This window comes from Bufo bufo, chromosome 4 (genome assembly GCF_905171765.1).
Source record: "Bufo bufo chromosome 4, aBufBuf1.1, whole genome shotgun sequence".
Taxonomy (NCBI): domain Eukaryota; kingdom Metazoa; phylum Chordata; class Amphibia; order Anura; family Bufonidae; genus Bufo; species Bufo bufo.
In genome coordinates, this window is record NC_053392.1 from 595,507,537 (window position 1) to 595,532,761 (window position 25,225).

The 25,225-nt window shown below is 44.1% G+C and overlaps 1 protein-coding gene across 12 annotated transcripts in view; it reads right to left on the reverse strand.

The window, feature by feature from the left end:
* The window catches only part of LOC120999536 (zinc finger protein OZF-like), a 2,085,412-nt gene that overhangs the window by 47,541 nt on the left and 2,012,646 nt on the right, over nt 1–25,225 (reverse strand). The gene's annotated exons all lie outside the window — the stretch shown is intronic.

Here is a 25,225-nt window from a genome sequence, read left to right on the forward strand (position 1 = left end):
AGAGGCAAGGTAACAAAAAATTGCTGTTTTTGCCCCATTTTTATTTTTTGTTATTTACAATGTTCATCTGACAGGTTAGATCATGTGGTATTTTTTATAGAGCAGGTATGTTACAGACGCGACAATACAGTTTTCTTTTTTTTTTCTTTTTTTTTTTTTACGGTGTTCATCTGAGGGATTAGGTCATGTGTTATTTTTACAGAGCAGGTTATTACGGACGCGGCGATACCTAATGTCTACTTTTTTTTTTTTTTTAAACAAAGAAAATCATGTTTTAGTGTCTCCATAGTCTGAGAGCCATAGTTTTTTTTTTGGGGGGGGATTGTCTTAGGTAGGGGCTCATTTTTTGCGGGATGAGGTGACTGTTAGATTGGTACTATTTTGTGGGGCATACGTCTTTTTGATCACTTGGTGTTGCACTTTTAGTGATGTAAGGTGACCAAAAAAATGTTTTCTCGTTAATATCATTGGGGGACACAGCACCATGGATATATGCCCAGCTACTACTAGGAGGTGACACTACATATCAAAATGGTTGGCTCCGCCCGGGTGGGCTATACCCTCTCCACAGCCACTAGGCTATTCAGTTTTAGTCTAGTGTCCGTAGGAGGCAGACATAACCTGCTTTTTTTTTTTCGCAGGTCTTGCTTTTTATTTATTTTTATTATATTTTTATTCATTCTTCCTTCTTCTGCAGGTCTCGACCTGCTGCAGGATGGGGCTCCATCGTGGATTACCACTTTAGTTGCACCACCTGCGGGCGTGTACTCGGGTACCGTTGCCGGTCACCCAGTCCCCCATTACTGCATCCGCAGTGGATTTCCGGCATTCCCACGTAATTGTTGAGTCTGCCGAAGGGGTGACTTTGCGATGCCCGAAGACGTCTGATGGTAAGTACTTTCCTCATCCCTGACCAAGGGGTCCTGGGTTAGTTCCCCTCTTGTGGCCAGTGGGTGGGTTCCACTTTAGTCGGGGGTTCAATTGGTCCTTTGTCTCCTTTCTCCCATCCTAGGGTTCCTTTTCTCCCCGTTTCCTCCGCTGCCTTCCCCGCTCCCTCCCCGACCTCACCCGCTACTTTAGTCCCCGCCTTCTGCCAGGACTAGGCCGCTCCTTCCCCGGGCCCCAGGTGCTCCGTCTCCCCCGAACTTCCCCTCCCCGGGCGTCGCTTCTCTCCCTCCTCACCTAGTTGGAAGGCTGCCATGATCCGCCCGCTGTCGGTGCTCCATTGCCGGCCGCCTCATAAATTGAGGCCCCGGCTTCTGGGCCTGCTAGGCCTTGCTCTTCCCGCCCCCCTCCTAGGTTTCCCGGGCTTTCTCAATGGCCCCTCCTAGCCTCTGGGAGGGGCTACCCTATTCTCGGGTGCTACCCTAAGCGCGGGCTTTCTGTTGGGGGGGGGGGGGGGACTCCCTCCCTCTGCCTGGAAGAAGAAGATGCCATCTCTCCTGCAACCTCCCTGGTCTCCTCTTCGGAACATAGCACCTGGGGTCTGGTAGGACAGCCTCTGGCTGGCGTCTTTTTCCTTTTCCAGGCTCCCCCTCTGCCTTCCCTTGGGGTCGCCACGTAATTACGTGCGCCCGTTGCGCTAAAGGGTTGCCACGTGGTCAGCCTGTCACTATTTCTGCGCAGTAGCACCCAGGCCCTCTCGACGCCCTGACCTACCCTTCTGTGTCGGTCTCTCCTGAATGGGCCTCTTCCCTGTCCCAAGCCATAGAGAATCCTGTCCGACTCTCCCAATCTATGGCAGAGTCACTGCACTGATTGCCTGCCCACACTGGCCACCTCTGCCCTCCCAGGTACCTTTCCGCGGATGGGACACACTCTCTACTAGCTTAGCATCCTTGGGTCACTCCCAGGACAGGTCTGAGAAGGGAGAAATAGGGCTGCATGGTGCATCATAGAACCAGACGGGTGTAATAGCTACAGCGTCTGGAGATGGTACAGGTACTCTACCTCTAAAGGCCGGTGACAAATCCTTCTCTGCATTCCATCCGCTGCCCAGTGACACCTCTGCTCTGATTCTCTCTCGCTATTGTTGCCCTTAGGTGGTCCGGTTCTGTGGACTCTTCTTGAGCTCTTGACTGGGTGATCCTGCTTGGAGTCCCTGACCCCAATCATTCTTAGACCATCTGGCTGGCCGCTCCCTTCTGGGGAAGCTACCCATGGCATTCTGACTGCAGAGGCTCTGTATGACAGCTGCTTCTTTGGGCCCAGTTTGGTCCTTTTCCCTCATAGGCGGGTTGCCCTCTTGAGTTTCGAACCTCTCTTCCCACCCCCAGGTCAGGTATCTGGTACCTTGTTGTTTATTGCTACAGTTTGCAATTTACATTGTATTGGTCACTCTTCTGACGGAGCTTTCCCTCGTTTGGAGAACTGTTCCTCCTTTGGCTGTTTTCTCTGGCAGGAAGGGGTTTCCACCTTCTCATAGGGTGTTTCTCTTTTCCACCTTCCTTGCTGTGGAAGGAGGCTTGCTCCTTTCACATGTGAGTCTTTGTTATGATTTTTCTCAAGCGTTTAGCCTCCAGTGCTTCCTTGTTTCCTCTCTACCCTGGCCTTTACATGTGGTTGGCCACGAACAGGCCGTGCTTTTGGTCTGAGACAAGCTAGAGCACTAGGTTGTTACCAACTGACGTCCTTCTATTGGCAGAGCGCTAGGTTGTTACCAACAGACGTTGCTGTGCTACTCTCCTGTTTCTTCAGGGGTAGCCCTGGTTCTTCTAGATCCTTCCTCGGGTTCTCTAGTGCACTCTTGGTCAACTCTTTGTTCTTGTGCAGGACATCTGGCCCTGCTCCTTATCCTCTAGCGCTTTATATTTCCCACCTTAGGTGGAGCTGGGTGTTTTCCTTTTGTTCCTTCTTGCAGGCCTTGTTTCCCAGGCAATTGTCCTTGGGATCCTGACGGTCTCCAATATTTTTCCTTGGAACAGTTTCATGCTAGGGTCTCTCCTGGTCCTGTTGGGTCCCATGGTACTTCTTGCACCTGTGCACCCTACTTTTTGCATGCGATTTCTATCCCATCCCTGGGGACTGCTTTGGGACATCCCATGGTGCGGTGTCCCCCAATGATATTAATGAGAAAATTGGATTTTTGTACTTACCGTAAAATCTGTTTCTCGTTCAATTAATTGGGGGACACAGATCCCACCCTTTGTTTTTCATTTCTTTTTCACCGGGCTGCTGTTCTCATTTCATTTCCCGGTCCAGGACATGTTGGTTCTTCGCTTTTGTTTCTCTCTCCTACTGCTATTGGTAAAAACTGAATAGCCTAGTGGCTGTGGAGAGGGTATAGCCCAGCTGGGCGGATCCAACCTTTTTGATATCTAGTGTCGCTTCTTAGTGGTAGCTGGGCATACACCCATGGTGCTGTGTCCCCCAATGAATTGAACGAGAAACTGATTTTACGGTAAGTACAAAAATCACTTTTTTTATTTTTTTTTTAGCACAGTTTCTATTTTATTTTTTGGACGGTGTTCACCTGACCGAATATGTCAACTTTTTTTTTTTTTTTTTTTTTTTTTCTGCTTTTTTTTTTTTTTTTTTAACTTTACAATGCATCACAATACTTCTGTATTGTGATACATTGGCTGGAAGTGTATTACTCAATGTAATACACTTCAGCATGCTTGCCTGTGAGATCCAGGGGGCTGGATCTCACAGACTGTCACGGAAGGCAGCCACTATGCCTAAGGAAGGATGGCGCGGTCAGTGCAGTGCGAGGGTTAATGCGGCGGCATTGGTGTTTTCACCGATGCCGGCGCATACAGCAGGAGTCCGGATATCAGTGACTGCCGTACCCCAGCCGCTGATCAGGCGGGCGCAGCTTCTGAAACCGCCCGATCAGCGAGCCGTACATGTATGGTGCTGGTCCTTAAGGGGTTAATGTTCAAAATGTGGGAAACATTTTATCCATACATCATATCTTCATAAACATTAAAGGTAGTTTGTCGCCAGTAAATTCACTGATAAGCCAGGCACAATGTCTTGTAGGGCTAGCTCAGCTGAATCTAATGATGCCTTTCACTTAGGGATGTGTTGCTTTATAGTGCACTGAAGGAGGGCCTAAGCCACTCTGTGCACTCTTGCTCCTCCTGCTTCCTCTGTCAGTGCATCCCTCTCTTGCTTGAGTGACAGTGTCAGACAAGATGACTACGCAGGAAGAGAGGGACTGGCAGAGAAAACAGGAGAAGCGAGAGTGCACAGAATTTTTAGGCTCTGCCCTCAGTGCACTGCTAATGTGAAAATAGATTAAAAGTACTTCTCCAGAATAAAGCAACGAATTGCTAAGTGAAAGGCATCATTACATTCAGCTCAGCTAGCCCTACAAGGCTTTGTGTCTTGATTATTGGTGAATTTCCTGGAGATACACTCATCCCTTTAAAGAATTCAGCAGGAAAGCAGCCTTTTAAAAAAACAAACTACAAATACAAGAAAAAGACAACGGTTACCGTCACAGTAAAGTGATCTCATCCAGTAGTGAGGGAAATCTGCTAAATGAGGATTAAGTCTGGCCGTACACACTGAGGCCTGGGCAGTGCGGTCTGTGGGCAGATCACCGCTAATTGCTGGGACACACATGTAATTGTTAGCCGGCACCGTTACATTATGCTATGCAGCGCAGTTGGCTTTGAGCCACATGTGGATCCTGTTGTCGAGGTCGCATAGTTTACATGAATTTCTTAGGCTGGCTGTAATTACCAATAAATGTCTGTTATACAAATGGCAAATACAATCCAGATAACGCACCTATAGATCCACCTTGTGCAGAGAATATTTTCCATTGAAGGCAATGTGTCACTGAGTTTCTGTTGTCCTATCCAAGAGTTGCTGCAGGGTCACTACCTTTTTTGTTTCCTTTAGTAGTTTTCTTAAAATCAGGACCTGAGGGCTAGAGGCCGCTAAATGTACTGCATGTGCTCTTGGGTTATGGGTAATTTTAAGAAAACTGCATGAAACAGAGTAAATGACCCTATGCTGCAATCAGGGAATCCGTCACATGATTCCCTTAGACCAGGAATCGGCAACCTCCGGCAATCCAACTGTTCTGAAACTACAACTCCCAGACTCCTCTTTTTACGTCTATGGGTGTTACAAGAACAGCCAAGTAAGTGTGCATGCTGGGAGTTGTAGTTTCACAACAGCTGGAGTGCCGAAAGTTGCTGATCCCTGCCTTAGACTTTATATTACTGTGTCAAACATGTATAATTAATAAATATCTGTTTATTGGGCCTTTGTCTCTTTATTTTTTTAGTTGATAAGATATTGCTCTAAAATCTACGGAGTTAAGGGAGAGCTGGTAGTTACTGTGTCTGTAAATGGGGAGGGAAGAATAGCATTGTGGATCCAAGACTTTTAATTTTATTTTCTAAGGCAATTCTGCACTGTCAGTCGGGAACTAGTGGGTCTGTAGCTCAAAGTAGATGATGCGTTGATTTAGAAAACCTTGACTTAGGATCCCCTTCATAAAATGGGGAAATCGGCAGATACAGACTGGGCTGCAAATTGTGGTAGTGACTATGCAGGTGCCGCGGCCTCAGATGGAGGTAGTGGACAAGCAGACTGAAATGGAGTTCAGATACTGCAGGAGTTGCTCTTGGTGACCATGCTGGGTGGTAAGTTCCTTATAAACTTCAGGTAGGCCTATTTTGGGTAAGCCAGTGGGGTTCATGGCCTGAGCAAACTGTTACCACAGTGGCTGTGGAATCGCTGTATTAACCAATACATTTGGCTTTGGGGTAAATCTAAGGGTGTGATGTTGGCAGTCTCTTCATGTTGATCTATTAACCCCTGTACAAGCATGTGCCCTTCAATTTAAGGAGAACAGCCATTCCACTACCGCCTGGATTAGTCTCTGTGTGACTGACCACTGACTTGCAGGGTTCAGAGACACCAGTGCAGAACACCAAAGGATTAGGTAAAATGGTGGTTAGGGCAGGCAGAGTATGATTAAACAGACTAAGGTTGGGGAGCAAAGAAAGATTCAATTAAGAGGGCAGAAATGGGTCATTATAGGCAATGGATGGTCAATATCCGGGAAACATTCAAAACTCAGTACATGGGCAAGAAATACAGCACACCTTGCAGCAACTAGCAGACTAGGTAACCTATTGCTTAGGCAATGTCCCATAGGGGAACATGTTTTATGTACCCAAAGGTGACCAGCCATTGACTGGTGTACCTTAGAGTGCTCTTTAAAAGCGTGCATGCCCTGGGGGCAGAGGTATGAGGCCTTGCAATAAAGAAACGGGATGCAGTTTACTGGGACACACGCAACCCCTTCAGCCAGACACCCTGCAAGGGAGCAGAAGGAGAGCGCCAGAGATGGAGAAGCAAGGTCAGTAAAGCGGTTGTCACGCTTCGTTGTTGGAGGGAAACACCACACCGAGCATAGTAGGGAAGGGGGAAACGGAATCAGGCCTGAGAACTAGAGAAGGAAAATGGACACTTAGTGAAAACCCTAACAAAAATCATGACTACCAGTATGAACAGACCCCAAAGGTAGGTGAGTTCATATGCAGGAATACCTAAATCGAGCCCTATAGGACCCTTTTACTAATGGCAGGGACAAGACTACCTGTTCCTCCAAAAGGAAGGATGAACAGGATTCTCCTTCAGGCCTAATACAAACAATAGGGAAATGCAACACAAAACCCAAACAAAATACAAAAGGGAAAGGAAAGACTTAACTTCAAAGGAGCAATGGAAGCACCAGGAACTCAGCCGAGATCCAACCACAAATCTATCCAAAGGTCTAAACAGGAGCTATAAACTGCACAGCATTGTGGGAGAAGCAACTATAAATCGAGAACGTTAAATGACCCTAATAGCCACACCTGGGGAAAGAAGTTGTGGCAAGCACCAGAAACAACACAGACCTCATTTAATTATGTCAGATCAAACCATGTGTTGCCAGTCTCGCCAATCTCCTGCCACAGGAACGTCCGTGACAGTAATTTTGTCAGATCAAACCATGTGTTGCCAGTCTCGCCAATCTCCTGCCACGGGAACATCCGTGACAGTACACCCCTTCCACGGACCGACCTTATCCAGGTGAGACCTGTGAAAAGCTTTCACCAAACGACTGGCATTCACTTCAGATGCCGGTACCTAAATCCTCTCCTCTGGTCCATAACCCTTCCAGTGAACAAGATACTGAAGAGATCTACAGAGAATTCGAGAGTCAATTATCTTGGCGATCTGAAATTCCAAACTACCGTCCACCATGACAGGAGGGGGTGGCAAGGAAGACGACTCCAAAGGTTCAACATATCTCTTCAACAAAGATTTATGAATTTTCAGGGCCTGAGGGAGTTCAAGACGAAAAGCTACAGGATTAATAATAATGGCAGTGATCTTATATGGACCAATAAATCTTGGACCCAACTTCCAAGAAGGTACCTTCAATTTAATGTTTCTTGTGGACAGCCACACAGAATCGCCCACTCTTAGGGCCGGACCATTTATCAGTTTCCTGTCAGCCACATGGTTTATACTTGTTGCCCATATTCATCAAGTTCTCTTGAATTTTCCGCCATATAGATGACAATGATGATGAAAAACGTTCCTCCTCAGGGATGCCAGAAGTATCTGAACCAGAAAATGTGCCAAAGTGCGGGTGAAACCCATATCCCCCAAAAAACGGCGACTTCCCAGTGGATTCCTGTCTACGATTATTTATGGCAAACTCTGCCAAAGACAAAAATGAAAACCACTCCTCCTGATTCTCAGAGACAAAACATCTCAAGTAAGTCTCCAGACTCTGTCTGTCCGTTCAACTAAGGATGAAAAGCCGAAGAAAAGGACAGTTGTACCCCCAGTCGATTACAGAATGCTTAACAGAATCTGGAAAACAAACTGAGTCCCACGATCCGAGACCATGTCAGAGGGAATGCTATGGAGTTTCACAATGTTGTCAACAAACACTTGTGGAAGTGTTTTAGCATTAGGTAGGCCCGGCAACGCTATAAAGTGCACCATTTTACTATCAACTACCACCAGAATAACTGTCTTTCCAGAAGAATTAGGTAGATTAGTGATAAAATCCATGGATAAGTGAGTCTATGGTCTGGATGGGATGGGCAATGGAAGTAGAGATCTGGAAGGCCGAGTATGTGTCACCTTAGCGCGTGCACAGGTAATACAGGCTGACACACAGTCCTCAACACACTTACGCAACCCCGGCCACCAGAATCTGAGCGATGAGGTCAGCAGTGAATCTGCTCCCAGGGTGTCCCGTAAGAACCGTACAGTGATGTTCCTCAAACACCTTGTGACGCAATTCCGATGGCACAAACAGTTTCCCAGAGGGACAAGAATCTGGTGCATCTCCCTGGGCCTCTAACACCTTCACCTCTAGGTCAGGGTAAAGAGTGGATATCACCACCCCCTCCGACAGTATAGGACTCGGATTTTCAAAATCGCCACCTCCAGGAAAACTACGTGACAAGGCATCTGCCTTGATGTTCTTAACCCCAGGACGATAGGTGACAGTGAAATTGAATCTGGTGAAAAACAAAGACCATCAGTCGTTTAGCCTACTCTAGGTAAGCCAGGTTTTGTGATCTGTGATCGGATGAATCGCCCCTTCCAACTAATGACGCAATTTCTCAAAAGCCAACTTAATGGCCAGTAACTCTGTGTTCCTCACATCATAATTTCTTTCTGCGGAAGAGAGTTTTTTATTTTTTTGAGAAAAAGGCACATGGACACCCTTTACCAGGTGACAGGCCCTGCGTTAAAACTGCTCCTATCCCCACCTCAGATGCGTCCACTTCCACAATGAAAGGTTGTGATACATCCAGCTGCACCAATATAGGGGTGGAAGAGAAGCATTCCTTAATCGCAGAAAAGGCTCGCAATGCTGAATCAGACCACACTGAAACATCTGTCCCTTTCTTAGTCATGTCAGTTAAGGGTTTTACTATTGTTGAATAATTCTGAATACATTTTCGATAATAGTTGGTGAACCCCAAAAACCGCATAAGAGCCTTCAGATTTTCAGGTCAGCAGGAACTTTCTCTGGATTAATTCGAAAACCTGAAGATGACAGCAGGTAGCCCAAAAACGGCACCTCGTGTACAGCAAAAACACACTTCTCTAATTTTGTGTACAATTTATTATCTCTTAGGATCTGTAACACCTGTCTAATGTGATCCTGATGTATCTCCACGTCTGGAGAATAAATTAGAGTGTCATCCAAGTACACAACTACAAACCTCCCCACAAGGTGATGAAAAATGTCATTCACAAAATGCTGGAAAACCGCAGGTGCATTTGTCAACCCAAAAGGCATGACCAGATTCTCAAAGTGCCCCTCAGGAGTATTAAAAGCTGTCTTCCATTCATTCCCTTCCTTGATCCTTACCAGATTATATGCCCCCTTAAGTCCAACTTTGAGAACACCTTGGCACCAACAATCTGGTTAAACAAATCGGGAATCGAAGAGGGTAAGGATCACGGACAGTAATCCGATTGAGTTCACGGAAATCCAGACATAGCCAAAGAGCTCCGTCCTTTTTTTTATTTTTATAATTAAAGCGTTTTATTGGCTTTTACACTTGAAAAAAACAGAATTGTACAGGTGACAAAAGTATGATGACTGATTCACATAGGGAATTGCAGGTACAATATTATAAAGTGACAAAACCTTAGAATTCGAAAGGGTAAGAGGTATGTAGTAACTAATAGTGCATGTATATTTAGCACTTCAAGTAGAGTCTAGCCTCTGCATAACAAAGTATTAACGTAAACATTCTCAGGAGCTATGTTAACAAGAATATACAAAAAGTATAATCAAAAACCACAACAATTGAAAAGGGAGAAAAAAATTAATAAATAAAAAAAAAATAAGATTTATTGTATGGGGGGGAGAGAAGAGGAAGGGAACAATAGGGAGAAAGCAATACAAACAGGATAAAGAGAAAAAGAGAAGACATATAGAAAGAGATATGTTTAGAGGTAAACCGATCCCATCATTGAGGCAGATTATAATGTCCTGTATGTCCCTGAAGTGCGAAAATCCTCCCATGGGCCCCAAGTCTTCAGGAATCGTGTGTATTTCTGGGGGGAATGGGCTATCAGTTCCTCCATTTTTTGATATAACATTACTTCCTCAAACCATTCCTCTAGTGTTGGGGAAACCGTTGATTTCCAATGTCGAGGGATCACTGCCTTCGTCGCTTGGATGAGAAATTTGAGCAGTGAACTTTTATATGCAGGGATAGTAAGGTCGAAAACGTATAGGAGAAAGGCTTCTGGTGTGTTTGGCAATGGAAAACCTGTTATTTTGAGTATAGCCTTGTGGACCAAGTCCCAAAACGCCCGAAGGGCCGGGCATTGCCACTAAATATGTAGAATCGTGCCCTCAGCTGTCCCACACCTCCAACATCTGTCTGTGACAGAGGGATACCATTTATGTAGCAGTGTCGGTACCCTGTACCACCGGGACAGGATCTTATAGCAAGTCTCTTGTGGCTAACCGTGCTTTGTGTGAGAATATGTAACATCTGAGCCAATGAGAAGAGGAGAACTGGATGCTTAAATCCTGTTCCCATGCCGCACAGAACGGAGGAGATTGGGAGGATCTCTGCTGTAGGAGTAGTTCATATATAAAGGATATGTCTCGAGACACAGCTGAGGGATTTAGACAGGCTTGTTTGAAGACTGTCAAATTCCTTGTAAAATTATGCGAAGTGCGCGTGGAAGTGAAAAAAATGTCAAAGTTTAAGATATTCAAAGCTATGTTTTGGTGTGGGGGGAGTATTACCTAATATAGAGGTTAAAGGTTTCAGGGAAGTCACTGCGAGAACCTGGCAGAATCGGAGAGGGGAGGTTTTTGTGCCTGCGAGAAAGCTCTGAGATGATACCCCCAAGAATGGCAAATGTATGGTTCGAAGTAAAGGAAAGAGCAGATCGCTCTGTTTTCAGGACTCTCCACAGCCCCGGAAGAGAGGTCAATGCTAGGGGTGACAAGTCCCTTGCTTTGTTAACCCATGCTTTCTGGGAAGAAAGTCGGAGCATGTCCAAAAGCCTGGAGTATGCTGTAGAATGGTAAAATAACCTACAGAGACCAACCCCACCTAAATCCTTAGCTCGGGTCAAAGTTTCCCAACATATTGGTGGTCTATCAGGGGACCATACAAATTTCAAAAAACATTTACGAATCTGAGTCCAAAAAGAGAGAGGGATCCGAATAGGGATGGTCTGTAGGAGGTAAAGAAGTCTGAGCAAAAGGTTAATTTTTAATATACTAATCCTTCCGAACCAGGAAAAATCTTTACGGTGCCATGACTCCAGGTCTTTTTGGAAACAAGCCAGAAGTGGGGCAAAATTGTCTTTAAACAGATGTGATAAAGTAGGACCTATATTAATCCCTAGATATGTAAGGCCTTTGGTAGGCCAAGAGAAAGGAAACGAGGCCTTGAGTGAAGCAACTAAATCCCTTCCTAGAGAGCTATTCAGGGCATGAGATTTGGACATGTTGATCTTAAAATTAGACCACTTCCCAAATTGAGACAATTCCGATTGTAGGCATGGAAGAGAAATGTGGGGGTTGGTGATATGCAACAGTAGGTCATCCGCAAAGGCTGCACACTTGTACTCCTGGTTACCTATTCGGATACCCTGGATATCGGGGTTATCATGAATTGTTGTCATTAGATGTTCCATAACCAAGGCATATAATAAAGGAGACAGTGGGCAACCTTGGTGTGTGCCATTGTGGATGGAGAAAGGGGGAGAGAGGGTCCCATTGATTTTTTCCTTGCTGATGGAGTTTGATATAAGGTATCTTAGACATGAATCAGGGGCCTAAGCCAATATGTGTAATGGTAGAGCGTAGGGAGGGCCATGAGATGCGGTCAAAGGAGGGGTATATTGTGAGTTTTAACATAATGTCTATTGTCTTGAGGGTGTTGTCCCTTGCCTCCCTTCCCGGCACAAACCCCACCTGGTCCGAGTGTACCAGAGATGGTAAAAACACCTTCAAGAAAAATGGGGCGATAACTCGCACACACCTGGGCGTCCTTATCAGGTTTGGGAATGACCGCTATATGAGCTGAAGTGAATTGTGCCAGAAAGGGAAGCCCAGACGACACCGTATTGAAAACCCGGAGAAGAAAAGGGGTTACTTTTTCTGAGAATACCTTTTAGAACCTTGCCGTAAATCCATCTGGGCCCGGACTCTTACCCCTCCGTCCTTTTTTTTAACAAAAAAGAGCCCTGCTGCCACTGGAGATTTGGAAGGTCTTATGTGACCTTTAGCCAAACTCTCGGCAATATACTCTCTCATGGCCAGTCTTTCAGGTCTAGAAAGGTTATACAATCTAGATTTCAGCAACTTAGCTCCGGGAATAAGGTTGATAGGACAATCATATTCCTGATGCGGAGATAAATCCTGGCATTCACTCTCAGAAAATACATCGGCGAAATCAGATATAAAAGAGGGTAATGTCTTAGTAGTTAAAACAGAAAAAGATGTATTCAGACAATTGTCAATGCAATAATCACCCCAATCCAAAATCTGTCTAGCTGCCCAATCGATGGTTGGATTGTGCTTGCTTAACCACAGTAAACCCAGAACCAACGGAGACCCTCCAACACAAAACACGAGATAAATTCTTGATGAAAGTCACTCACTCTTAATCTGATATCATGCACCACTTGAGATAAACACTTCTGAGTTAGAAGTGCAGAATCAATAGCAGAAACGGAAAAAAAAAATTTCTAATGTACCCAGTGATAACCCGTGCATATGGACGAACTGAGCATCAATCAGGTTCTCCCCAGCCCCGCTGTTGATAAACACCTCAATCCCCACAGTTTTTGACTCTAGCGCCACTTCAGCAGTCAGGAGAGATCGGGTATTACCCGTCAAAGACAAATGCATTTTCTGACTCTCCTCTCACCCCTCCAAGAGTCAGATGGGAATTAAATGTCCCTCTTTTTTTCTTTTTGCCGTTGAATGTATGGCCATACTCTGATAAAATGTCCCTTCTGTCTGCAGAAAAAAACACACTCCCTTCCTATTACGAGTATGCTTAAAAGCGGATTCAGGAGTAGCTCCCCCTAATTGCATGGGTTCGTTCCCAGACATAAACCCAGGAGTAGCTTCACCCAAAGTGTCAGAGGAAGACGATACGTTATGTGATAGACACCTGCGAGAGAGATCTAGGGGCCCCCACTCTCAGGACGTACTATAAATGGGTATAGCAAGAGACATAGCAGCCTCCAGAGACACTGAGGTTTCATGAAAGGCCAAAGCGTCCTTCAACCTCTCTTATAACCCTTGACAAAACTGGCTACGGAGGGCAGGATCATTCCACTCCGTATCCGTAGCCCACCTCCTAAACTCAGAGCAATAAATCTCAGTGGAACAATCACCCTGACGAAGGCCGCGAAGCTTGGTTTCGGGTAGAGAGGTCCGATCCGGATCATCATAGATAAGACCCAAAGCCTTGAAAAATTCATCTACTGACCGGAGAGACTGCGATCAGGTCGGTAGAGAAAAAGCCTATGACTGCGAGTCCCCCTTAAGCAAGGAAATGACCACACCGACTCGCTGTTTCTCATGCCCAGATAAGTGTGAACATAGCCTAAAATACACATTGCACGCCTCCCTAAACAAAATGAAATTATCATGTACCCCAGAAAATCTGTCCGGGAGGGCAATTTTAGGCTCCAGATATGCCTGGTCTCCACCACTACCACCAGGACCAACACCCTGTGATCTCTGCATCTGCGAGACGGTCGTGCGGAGGTCAGCTACCTCCAAAGATAGCCCTTGCGGCTGACCGGCCAGTGCAGCAATAGGATCCATGGCTGCACACAAACAAATAAAAAATGGCGGTTTATAATATCACGATTCGGTGTGGGAGGGAAACACCACACCGAGCATAGGAGGGAAGGGGGGAACAGGGAATCAGGCCTGAGAACTAGGGAAGGAAAATGGATACCTCCAAGTGAAAACCCTAACCAAAATCCTGACTAACTACCAGTATGAATTGACCCCAAAGGTAGGTGAGTTCATACACAGGAATACCTAAATCAAGCCCTATAGGACCCATTTACTAATGGCAGGGACAAGACTACCTGTTCCTCCAAAAGGAAGGACGAACAGGAGTCTCCTTCAGGCCTAATACAAACAATAGGGAAATGCAACACACAGAACCTATACAAAAGGGAAAGGAAAGACTTAACTTCAAAGGAGCAATGGAAGCACCAGGAACTCAGCCGAGTTCCAACCACAATCTATCCAAAAGTCTAAACAGGAGCTATAAACTACACAGCATTGTGGGAGAAGCAACTATAAATAGAGAACGTTAAATGACCCTAATAGCCACACCTGGGGAAAGAAGGTGTGGCAAGCACCAAATGTCATTTAATCCAAATGGAAAACATGTCAGATCAAACCACGTGTTGCTAGTCTCACCGATCTCCTGCCAACTGTCGCGGAAAAGTCTGTGACAGTGGTTCTCAAGCGCTGTAACAGATTATTTGGGATATGAAACAGCAGAAATGGGTTTCCAAATGATGATGGCATGTACTGTCAAGACCAAGCACCCTAACAGCAGTTTTCGATAGAATACAACCTTGTGTCATTGGAGTTGCCTGGAAACTTGAAGGATGAAATTGATAGGAAAGCATTGGGATATTACAGAGCCATGGATAGGAGACATGAATTGTCCAACAAAAATTATTTCAAGTGTAATGAAAGTGGTGTGCAGAAAACTGGTGAAATTATAATGGATAGTGGGTGTGGACCCACTGTGCCTACTTACCGGTTTGGCTTTAGGCTAAACCTAGAGGCGCTGTCGTGCTGGTCCCCTGATATTTACCCTTTAACCCCTGTGAAAGGACGTGGACCTCACTCCAGGGAACCAACAAGGCTGATAACTCCTGGAATAGTCCTAGTGTATCAGGATCAGGCAACACTTGTAGTGAGGAAACAGGCCAAAGTCAGGATAGGCAGGGTTCGTGCATATCTGAGAAACTAATCCGAGGTCAGGGCAGGAAGGGTTTGTGTATATCCAACAAATTTGAGGTTAGGGCAAATATCAGAGTCGGTGAACAGGCAAAGGTTCGGTGCACGGGCAGACAGACAAAATAGCACATCTTCACTGGTTACCTAGACAGCTTGGAACCTAAGCTTAAGCAAGGAGTGAGAGGGCAGTCCAGCATTTATAGCAGAAGCAACCATTAGAAGCATCTGTGCAACTGGAGAGAAAGCAAGGGAGTAGTAGTAATTCAATGAATAATGTTCCTAATAAACATATTGTAGCAGGGCAGCGACGGACATGGGCTGCTGATGCAATGAAATTGAAGCAACTAATAAACTAGGGTACATTCTGTGCTAAAACTCGTGAAATAAAAAAAACACAGGATCACGGCACCAAAGTAGTTAATTAATACAAGCTGAAGCTGAATGTGTGGTCACAAGCCAAGGAATTCAGAGAAGCGTAACATTCACTTAGGCGGCCTGTAGGATCATAATTATCAGTGGCCACGCTGATCACCTGGCAACAAGGTGCGAGTGCCACAAAGACTTGGGGGGGGACAGCATTGGAGTGCACAGGGGTGAGAGCACTGCTTATCTTCAAGACAGCCCAAAAGGGATACTCCAGGAGTAGCTGGTGCTGGAGACTTCACCACCTCATGACGGTCGTTTATTATGATGTAAAATGTTTGAATCCTGGGAGAGGAGCCTATTTGATGCATAAATCAGTGCCCACTCGACTTCACATTACTTTCCCTAATAAAGAACGGGTATCACTGTGACGAGCAGGAATTTCTTTTATGGGCTCTCAGCCTTATATGTTGAGTGCTCCAGAAACCTAGTCGTCCATTTTCCACAACCTTCTCACCACCTCTGTCTTTTCCACTTCTGCTGTCTCTTGGTTTGGCTTTCCTGTATAAGAATGAAACCTTCTCCTATTACTGAGCTACAAGCACACCAGGCCGATTTGTCACATAGATGATGTATTTCCATGTTTCTGGACTGTTTATTGCCTGATCCTATGTACTTTTTTGTTAAGTTCTGTGGTTCTACACCTTAGCACTCCTCTGTGGCTGCTGCTGGCTGTCTACTGGTAGGAGCCACATTTAAGCTATGTGATATGTGACAGTAAAATCATCCCTGTATATTGCCACGACTATTTTCCTCATAATTAGAAGCAGTCCAAGGCACTGGAGACTTCCATTAACCCATAGGCGACCAGCATTGTACATGTACGAAGCCGCAAGGCTTGACTTAAGGAATCGGGGAGGTGCAAGAGCTGTACCCTCTTTGATCAGCGGCCGGGACCTGGCTGTATATGCCAGCATGTTGACCCCTTGTATCATGTGGTCAACACTTCAGAACTTGCCTTCTATGGAAGCCTAAGGGCTGTTTCATACGAGCGGATGCCGTGCGTGACATCCTCTGCGTGAATAACAGCCAAGACCCGGTGCAGAGTCGCGGAAAGCAGAAGCACGGAGCATTAACACGATTGATAATGCTCTGTGCCTCTCTGTGACCTTTTTACTACAAAATAACAGTGACAACTTTATCTCACTGTGATTTTGTAGTAAAGAGGTCACAGAGAGGCACGGAGCATTATCAATCATGTTAATGCTCCGTGCTTCTACTGTCCGCAGCGGGTCTTGGCTCTCATTCACGCAGCGGATGTCACACACGGCATCCGCTCGTGTGAAAGAGCCCTTAGGGATCCAGCGCCCCCCGGCTGGGTCTCATAGGCACTATGTCAGTGTAAAAGCTGACAGGCAATGCATAACAATACATGATGTATTATAATGCATGTTAGGGGGGATAAGATCTCCAAAAGTAAAAAAAAATGGTTTCATTATTTCATAAAAATAAAAGTTTCAAGTTAAAAAACCGCCCTTTCCCATAAAAAACATATATTAGGTATCCCTGCATCCGCAACGGCCTCCTCTATAAAAAAAAATATCACATGATCTACCCCTAAGATGAATGCGGTTGAAAAAATTAAATCAAAACTGTGCCAAAACAAAAAATTTTTGGTCACCTTGCCCCAAAAAGTGTAATGTTGAATGAACAAAAAAAATCATATGTGCCCAAAAATGGTACAAATAAAAACACCAATTCTTCCTGCAAAAAATGAGCCCCTACACAAGACGATCAGCAGAAAAATACAAAAAATATGGCTTTCAGAACATGGAGATGTAAAAACATGATTTTCTTTTTCATAATGCTTTTATTGTGTACAACTGAAATAAATAAACTTTAAAGCGAACCTTTCACCTCATTTTCACTTTATAAACTAGCAACAGTACCTTATAGATTATCTTCAGTGTGTTCTTATACATGTTAGTGCCGCTTTCCTGCGCTGTTTATTCTTTAAAAAATCGTCTTATAAAGTTCACATTTCGTGCTCCAACAGTCACGCAACAAGTCAAGGGGATATCCCTTCCCTCACCTCTGGCTGTACCTCCCCTGCCCTAAACCCGCCTCTATGCTCTGTAATTGACAGCCGGCTCAGTCGCCGGGACCGCGCTTGTGAATCCTCCTCATTCGCCGCCCGTCTTTCTTGCAGACACAAGCGCGATCCTGTAACAGAATCGCGCATGCGCCGTACGCAATGCCTGCCTGTCTGCTCTCCCTCCCGTCCGAGCGCCCCACGTGATCACTGTAGACTTGCCATCTACAGTAACGCCCATATAGGAAGTCCGCCTTCCACACCCCGCCCCCTTTCCTTCCCGATGCGCTCCACATTGGAACGCATCGGCACTACCTTCCCTGGTGTGCTCCACCCACCAGCTTACATGCTGGAACTAGCGCCTCCCAGTATACCCTGCCCTCTCATCAAACACGCCTCCTCTCCCTTGTCTGCCCAAACTCACCAGCACACAGCGGCCCCTCAAGAGTCCACACCTCCCCCTGCTTCAATCCACGGAACGCATAGTAACAATCCTATAATAGAGTTCTAATGCGTTCCACTGTGGAACGCATCACAGTCATTTCCTGTGGATTCACAAGCGCGGTCCCGGCGACTGAGCCGGCTGTCAATTACAGAGCATAGAGGCGGGGTTAGGGCAGGGGAGGTACAGCCAGAGGTGAGGGAAGGGATACCCCCTTGACTTGTTGCGTGACTGTTGGAGCACGAAATGTGAACTTTATAAGACGATTTTTTAAAGAATAAACAGCGCAGGAAAGCGGCACTAACATGTATAAGAACACACTGAAGATAATCTATAAGGTACTGTTGCTAGTTTATAAAGTGAAAATGAGGTGAAAGGTTCGCTTTAAAAAAATAGACATATTAGGCATAACTGCGTCCGTAACGACCAGCTCTAAAAAATATAACATTATCTACACCCTGAGGTGAATGTTGTAAAAATAAATAAAAACGGCTAAAACAGCGATCGGCAGAAAAACAAAGAAATATGGCTTTCAGAAAATGGAGACACAAAAACATTTGTTTGTCAAAAATGCTTTATTATGTAAAACTGAAACAAAATAAAAATAGACATATTTGGTATTGTCGCGTCCATAACAACCTGCTCTATAAAAATAGCACATGATCTAACTTGTCAGGTGAACATCGTAAAAATAAAAACTGTCAAAACAAAGTGTCAAAACTGTCATAAAAAGCATAATATCAAGTGAGCAAAAATCATATGTAACCCAAAATAGTACCAATAAAACTGTCACCTTAGTTTGCAAAGTGGGGTCACTTTTTTGGGAGTTTCACTGTAGTGGTGCATCAGGGGGTCTTGAAATGCGACATAGCAACATAAAATTTTCCCAGTGAAATCTGTACATATGGGGTGTTTCTGTAAACTGCAGAATCAGGGTAATAAATATTGTTTTCTTTGGTTGTCAACCATTGTTGTGCTACAGGAATAAAATGGATTAAAATACAAAATCTGCCCAAAAAAAGTGACATTTTGAAATTTCATTTCCATTTTCCTTTAATTCTTGTGGAACACCTAAAGGTTTAACAAGGTTTGTAAAATCAGTTTTGAATAATTTGAGGGGTTTAGTTTCTAAAATTGGATCATTTATGGGTGGTTTCTACTATGTAAGCTCCACAAAGTGACTTCATAACTGCACTGGTCCTTAAAAAAGTGGGTTTTGAAAATCTTGTAAATATTAAGAATTGCTTTGAAAATTCTAGATCTTCTAATAAAGTCTCCTAAAAATAAGATGACATTCACAAAATTATGCAAATATAAAGTAGATATCTGGAAAAATGTAAAGTAACAACTATTTTATGAGATATCACTATCTGTCTTAAAAGCAGAGAATTTCAAGTTTTGAAAATTGCAAAGTTTTCCCAAATTTTCTGTAAATCTAGGATTTTTTTAAAAATAAAGGTGAATTTTATCAACTCAAATTTAACACTATCAAGAAGTACAATGTGTCACAAGAAGACAGTCTAAGGCTACTTTCACACTTGCGTTTTTCTTTTCCGGCATAGAGTTCCGTCACAGGGGCTCTATACCGGAAAAGAACTGATCAGGTATGTCCCCATGCATTCTGAATGGAGAGTAATCCGTTCAGTTTGCATCAGGATGTCTTCAGTTCAGTCGTTTTGACTGATCAGGCAAAAGAGAAAACCGTAGCATGCTACGGTTTTATCTCCGGCTAAAAAAACTGAAGACTTGCCTGAATGCCGGATCCGGCATTTTTTCCCATAGGAATGTATTAGTGCCGGATCCGGCATTCAGAATACCGGAATGCCGGATCCGTCCTTCCGGTATGCGCATGCGCAGACTGAAAAAAAGGTGAAAAAATAAATGCCGGATCCGTTTTTGCCGGATGACACCGGAAAGACGGATCCGGCATTTCAATGCATTTTTTCGACTGATCAGGCATTTTTAAGACTGATCAGGATCCTGATCAGTCTTACTAATGCCATCAGTTAGCATACATTTTGCCTAATCCGGCAGGCAGTTCCGGCGACGGAACTGCTTGCCGGATCTCTCTGCCGCAAGTGTGAAAGTAGCCTAAGAATAGCTTGGAAGGTTAAAAAGATGGCAAGGTCCTTAAGGGGTTAAATTCAGTATTATACTCAGGTCATTATTAAAAACCAATGGCAAAATCAAAACAGCCCATTATGTATGAAATATTGCTGGTTTTTAAGGGGTTTTGCACCTTTGGCAGGGATTTGGCAGACTTCCCCCTGGCTCAATATGGTTAATATGTAAGAATCCTTATCAAAAACAGAAAGGGAGCAAAAATGTGCTTGCTATAAAATTTTGTTCCGTGGCCAAAACAGGTTTTGTGACTTTTTTACGCCAAAAAGTGGCATAGCATTCTTATTAAATGACCTCTATATTGTCCTAAAAAAATCGATACAAACAGCATGTACAGGTGCCAGCCAACCATTAAAGGTACGTCCCGGCAATTTGCGATGAGCTGCATGCAGATCCCACTGCCAATGCCACTTTGTGTACAGGCAGGCTTAATCGTCATATAGCTGATTTCGCTCACTCTTGTATAACGTAACTTTACTTTAACGCTAAATTCAAACAGCAAAATCAGCGGCAAAAAAATCTGTAGCAGATTAGTAGCTGAAAACAGGTCATTTTTGGTGGCAGAGTTCTAATTTGGTAGAGGGTTTAGGGGAGTCTTTACAAGAGTATTTGGTTGAGGTTTCTCTGCTTCCTCTCTTCGGAGAGACTTCAAAGGGCCTCCAAGTCTGTCAAAGTCTGCGTCTTGCAAATTGCTTCCTTTACGATGCATCAGAGAGAAAGAAAGACATGTTTTCAAGTATCTTTCTCTGGGGAACAATGCCCTGCAGAGTATTGTACAGGGTGGGCCATTTATATGGATACACCTTAATAAAATGGGAATGGTTAGTGATATTAACTTCCTGTTTGTGGCACATTAGTATATGTGAGGGGGGAAACTTTTCAAGATGGGTGGTGACCATGGTGGCCATTTTGAAGTCGGCTATTTTGAATCCAACTTTTGTTTTTTCAATAGGAAGAGGGTCATGTGACACATGAAACTTATTGGGAATTTCACATGAAAAACAATGGTGTGCTTGGTTTTAACGTAACTTTATTCTTTCATGAGTTATTTACAAGTTTCTCTTTGTTTACAGCCATTGACATGTCGCCGAGGTTAACACGTGAGGAGCGGATAGAAATTGTGTTGATGTCTGGTGAACGCAGTAACCGGGTCATTGCAGCAGATTTCAATGCAAGACACCCTACAAGACCACCCATCTCCCATGCTACAGTTAGCAAACTGCTTGCTAAGTTTCGTGAAACTGGTTCAGTGTTGGATTTGCCAAAATGTGGACCCATGAAATCTGTCTCTAATGAAGAAACATCAGTAGCTGTCCTAGCTTCATTCAGCAAGAGCCCACAGCGTAGCACTCGCCACATGTCACTGGAGAGTGGCATTAGTCGAACATCCCTTCAGCGGATATTAGCTACTCACAAATGGCACCCTTACAAACTCCAGCTACTGCAGCATCTCAACGAGGATGACCCAGATCGGCGCACTGAATTTGCAGAATGGGCAAAACAAAAATTGGAACAGGACCCTCAGTTTACGCAGAAGATTTTGTTCAGTGATGAGGCAAACTTTTATGTGAATGGTGAAGTTAACAAACAAAACCACCGCTATTGGTCTGACACTAACCCACATTGGATAGATCCCTCCAAGACTGTTGGAACAAAAAAATTGATGGTATGGTGTGGTATATGGGGTACAAAGATAGTGGGGCCATTCTTCATCAATGGAAACCTCAAGGCCACTGGATATGCGAAATTGCTACATGATGATGTGTTTCTTTATGCACTGAAGCTGGCACGTTCCCTGAGTTTTTCCAGCAAGATGGTGCACCACCACATTATGGGTGTCAGGTCCGAGCATTCCTAGATGAACAGTTTCCTGGAAAGTGGATTGGTCGTCGTGGGCCAGTTAAATGGCCCCCAAGGTCTCCCGATCTGACCCCCTTAGACTTTTATCTTTGGGGTCATCTGAAGGCAATTGTCTATGCTGTGAAGATACGAGATGTGCAGCACCTGAAACTACGGATACTGGAAGCCAGTGCTAGCATTTCTCCTGCGGTGTTGCTATCAGTGTGTGAAGAGTAGGAGAAGAGGGTTGCATTGACAATCCAACACAATGGGCAGCACATTGAACACATTTTATAAGTGGTCAGAAACTTGTAAATAACTCATGAAAGAATAAAGTTACATTAAAACCAAGCACACCATTGTTTTTCTTGTGAAATTCCCAATAAGTTTGATGTGTCACATGACCCTCTTCCTATTGAAAAAACAAAAGTTGGATTAAAAATGGCCGCCATGGTCATCACCCATCTTGAAAATTTTCCCCCCTCACATATACTAATGTGCCACAAACAGGAAGTTAATATCACCAACCATTCCCATTTTATTAAGGTGTATCCATATAAATGGCCCACCCTGTATTATCAGCGGACAAATTTAGGCAGGATTACATTAATCAAAACTACACATTTACCTATTACTGAAGACTAGACATGACACAAATTACAAAGGGTACAGGCAACATTATACATATACGTCTATATGAAAGTTCTCCTAGCCCCCAATATTATATCTGTATGAACTGGTTTTGTCCAGTTTTCACCATCCTATGGACATATGGGGGAGATTTATCAAACTGGTGTAAAGTAGAACTGGCTTATTTGCCCATAGCAACCAATCAGATTCCACCTTTCATTTTTGTCAGCTCCTTTGGAAAATGAAAGGTGGAATCTGATTGGTTGCTATGGGCAACTAAAGTTCTACTTTACACCAGTTGACTCTCTATATCTCAGCTCTAAAAACTTCCTGACGTGTCTCTTTGCCACCACACAGTCTCTAGGTTTTAAATCATAAGTTCCCTGGATACAGTTGGGATCTAGGATCATTTCCCAGATTACACGTTGCAATGCCTTCAACTCCACCTCCTGTGCTGAGCAATTTGAGGAAAGTGGTTTCTATACCACTGGCTCACCATTTTGGACCACTGCATACCTGGTGATAAATTTACCTTTGCACCATTTAGGTCCATCTATAAAATACTCAGCAAAAGGCTTAGTGAGACATACATCCTTTGGTTTCCATATCCTTCAGTGCTTGACAGCCATGTTCATATTTCATAACAAACTGGTCCTCTTCACCAATGACCATTTAAAAAGGTAAGGGTGGTATCTCAATGCCCCATTTTTATCAATGTCTTTTACTGTCCACCCCCCTCCTTTCGGAACCCATGAGCAGTACCATAGCTGGGTTCAGAACATTACAACATGCTATAATAAGATTGGGGGATGTAATAAGTGCAACCTCATGTTTGTTGAGTCTGACTGTGGAAATGTGTCTGGTGTGAGCTCGCTGTAAGGTTTCAGACACCAAGTGGGGCACTTGCGATATTACGGGGCTTCCAAGGACTATGTCCGCTATCTTCTTGCTGAGTCCAGCTTCAGCTGCAACTGCTCATACACAGGAAGGGGATCACAGGATCCAGAGTGGCAACTAATGTTGATTGCGAATATTCTAATCGTGAATTTTTATTGCGAATATCGGCACTTCGAGAATTTGCAAAGATGTAGAATATAGTGCTATATACTGTATTCGTAATCACAATGTCCCCATCGGGTCCCCATGGGGCTGTAGGGGGGACCCGATGGCATGGAAGGCAACGCGATGCCTTCCTGAGGCATCGCCGCTGCCTTCCTGTGACGTGCCTGTGAGATCCAGCCCCCTGGATCACACAGTACTACTCATACAGCCAATGCATTATACAGAAGTATTGGAATGCATTGTAAAGGATTAGACCCCCAAAAGTTCAAGTCCCAAAGTGGGACAAAAAATAAAGTGAAAAAAAAAGTTGAAAAAATAAAGTTTCCCCCCCCAAAAAATTACGTCATTTTCCCCAAATAAAGTAAAAAAAAATTGGTAAAAAATAGGGGGGAAACAAATAGACATATTAGGTATCGCCGTGTGTGTATCGACAGGCTGTATAAACATATCACATGACCTAACCCCTCAGATGAACACCGTAAAAAATAAAAAATTAAAACTGTGCTAAATAAACCATGTTTTGTCACCTTACGTCACAAAAAGTGTAATAGCAAGCGAGCAAAAAGTCATATGCACGCCAAAATAGTGCCAATCAAACCGTCATCTCATCCCGCAAAAAATGAGACCCTACCCAAGATAATCACCCAAAGACTGAAAAAACTATTGCTCTCAGAATATGGAGACACTAAAACATGATTTTTTTTTTTTTTTAAAATGATATTATTGTGTAAAACTTACATAAATAAAAAAAAAGTATACATATTAGGTATCGCCGCATCCGTATCGACTGGCTCTATAAAAATATCACATGACCTAACCCCTCAGATGAACACCGTAAAAAAGAAAAACTGTGATAAATAAACCATTTTTTGTAACCTTACATCACAAAAAGTGTAATAGCAAGCGATCAAAAAGTCATATGCACCCCAAAATAGTGCCAATCAAACCGTCATCTCATCCCGCAAAAAATGAGACCCTACCTAAGATAATTGCCCAAAAACTGAAAAAAACGGTGCCAAAGCTATTTCTTGTTACCTTGCCTCACAAAAAGTGTAATATAGAGCAACCAAAAATCATATGTACCCTAAACTAGTACCAACAAAACTTCCACCCTATCCCGTAGTTTCTAAAATGGGGTCACTTTTTTGGAGTTTCTACTCTAGGGGTGCATCAGGGGGGCTTCAAATGGGACATGGTGTCAAAAAAAACAGTCCAGCAAAATCTGCCTTCCAAAAACCGTATGGCATTCCTTTCCTTCTGCGCCCTACCGTGTGCCCGTACAGCGGTTTACGACCACATATGGGGTGTTTCTGTAAACTACAGAATCAGGGCCATAAATATTGAGTTTTGTTTGGATGTTAACCCTTGCTTTGTTACTGGAAAAAATGGATTAAAATGGAATATTTGCCCAAAAATTTAAATTCTGAAATTTCATCTCCATTTGCCAATAACTCTTGTGGAACACCTAAAGGATTAACGACATTTGTAAAGTCAGTTTTGAATACCTTGAGGGGTGAAGTTTCTTAGATGGGGTCAATTTTATGGAGTTTCTACTCTAGGGGTGCATCAGGGGGGCTTCAAATGGGACATGGTGTCAAAAAAACCAGTCCAGCAAAACCTGCCTTCCAAAAACCGTATGGCATTCCTTTCCTTCTGCGCCCTGCCGTGTGCCCGTACAGCGGTTTACGAACACATATGGGGT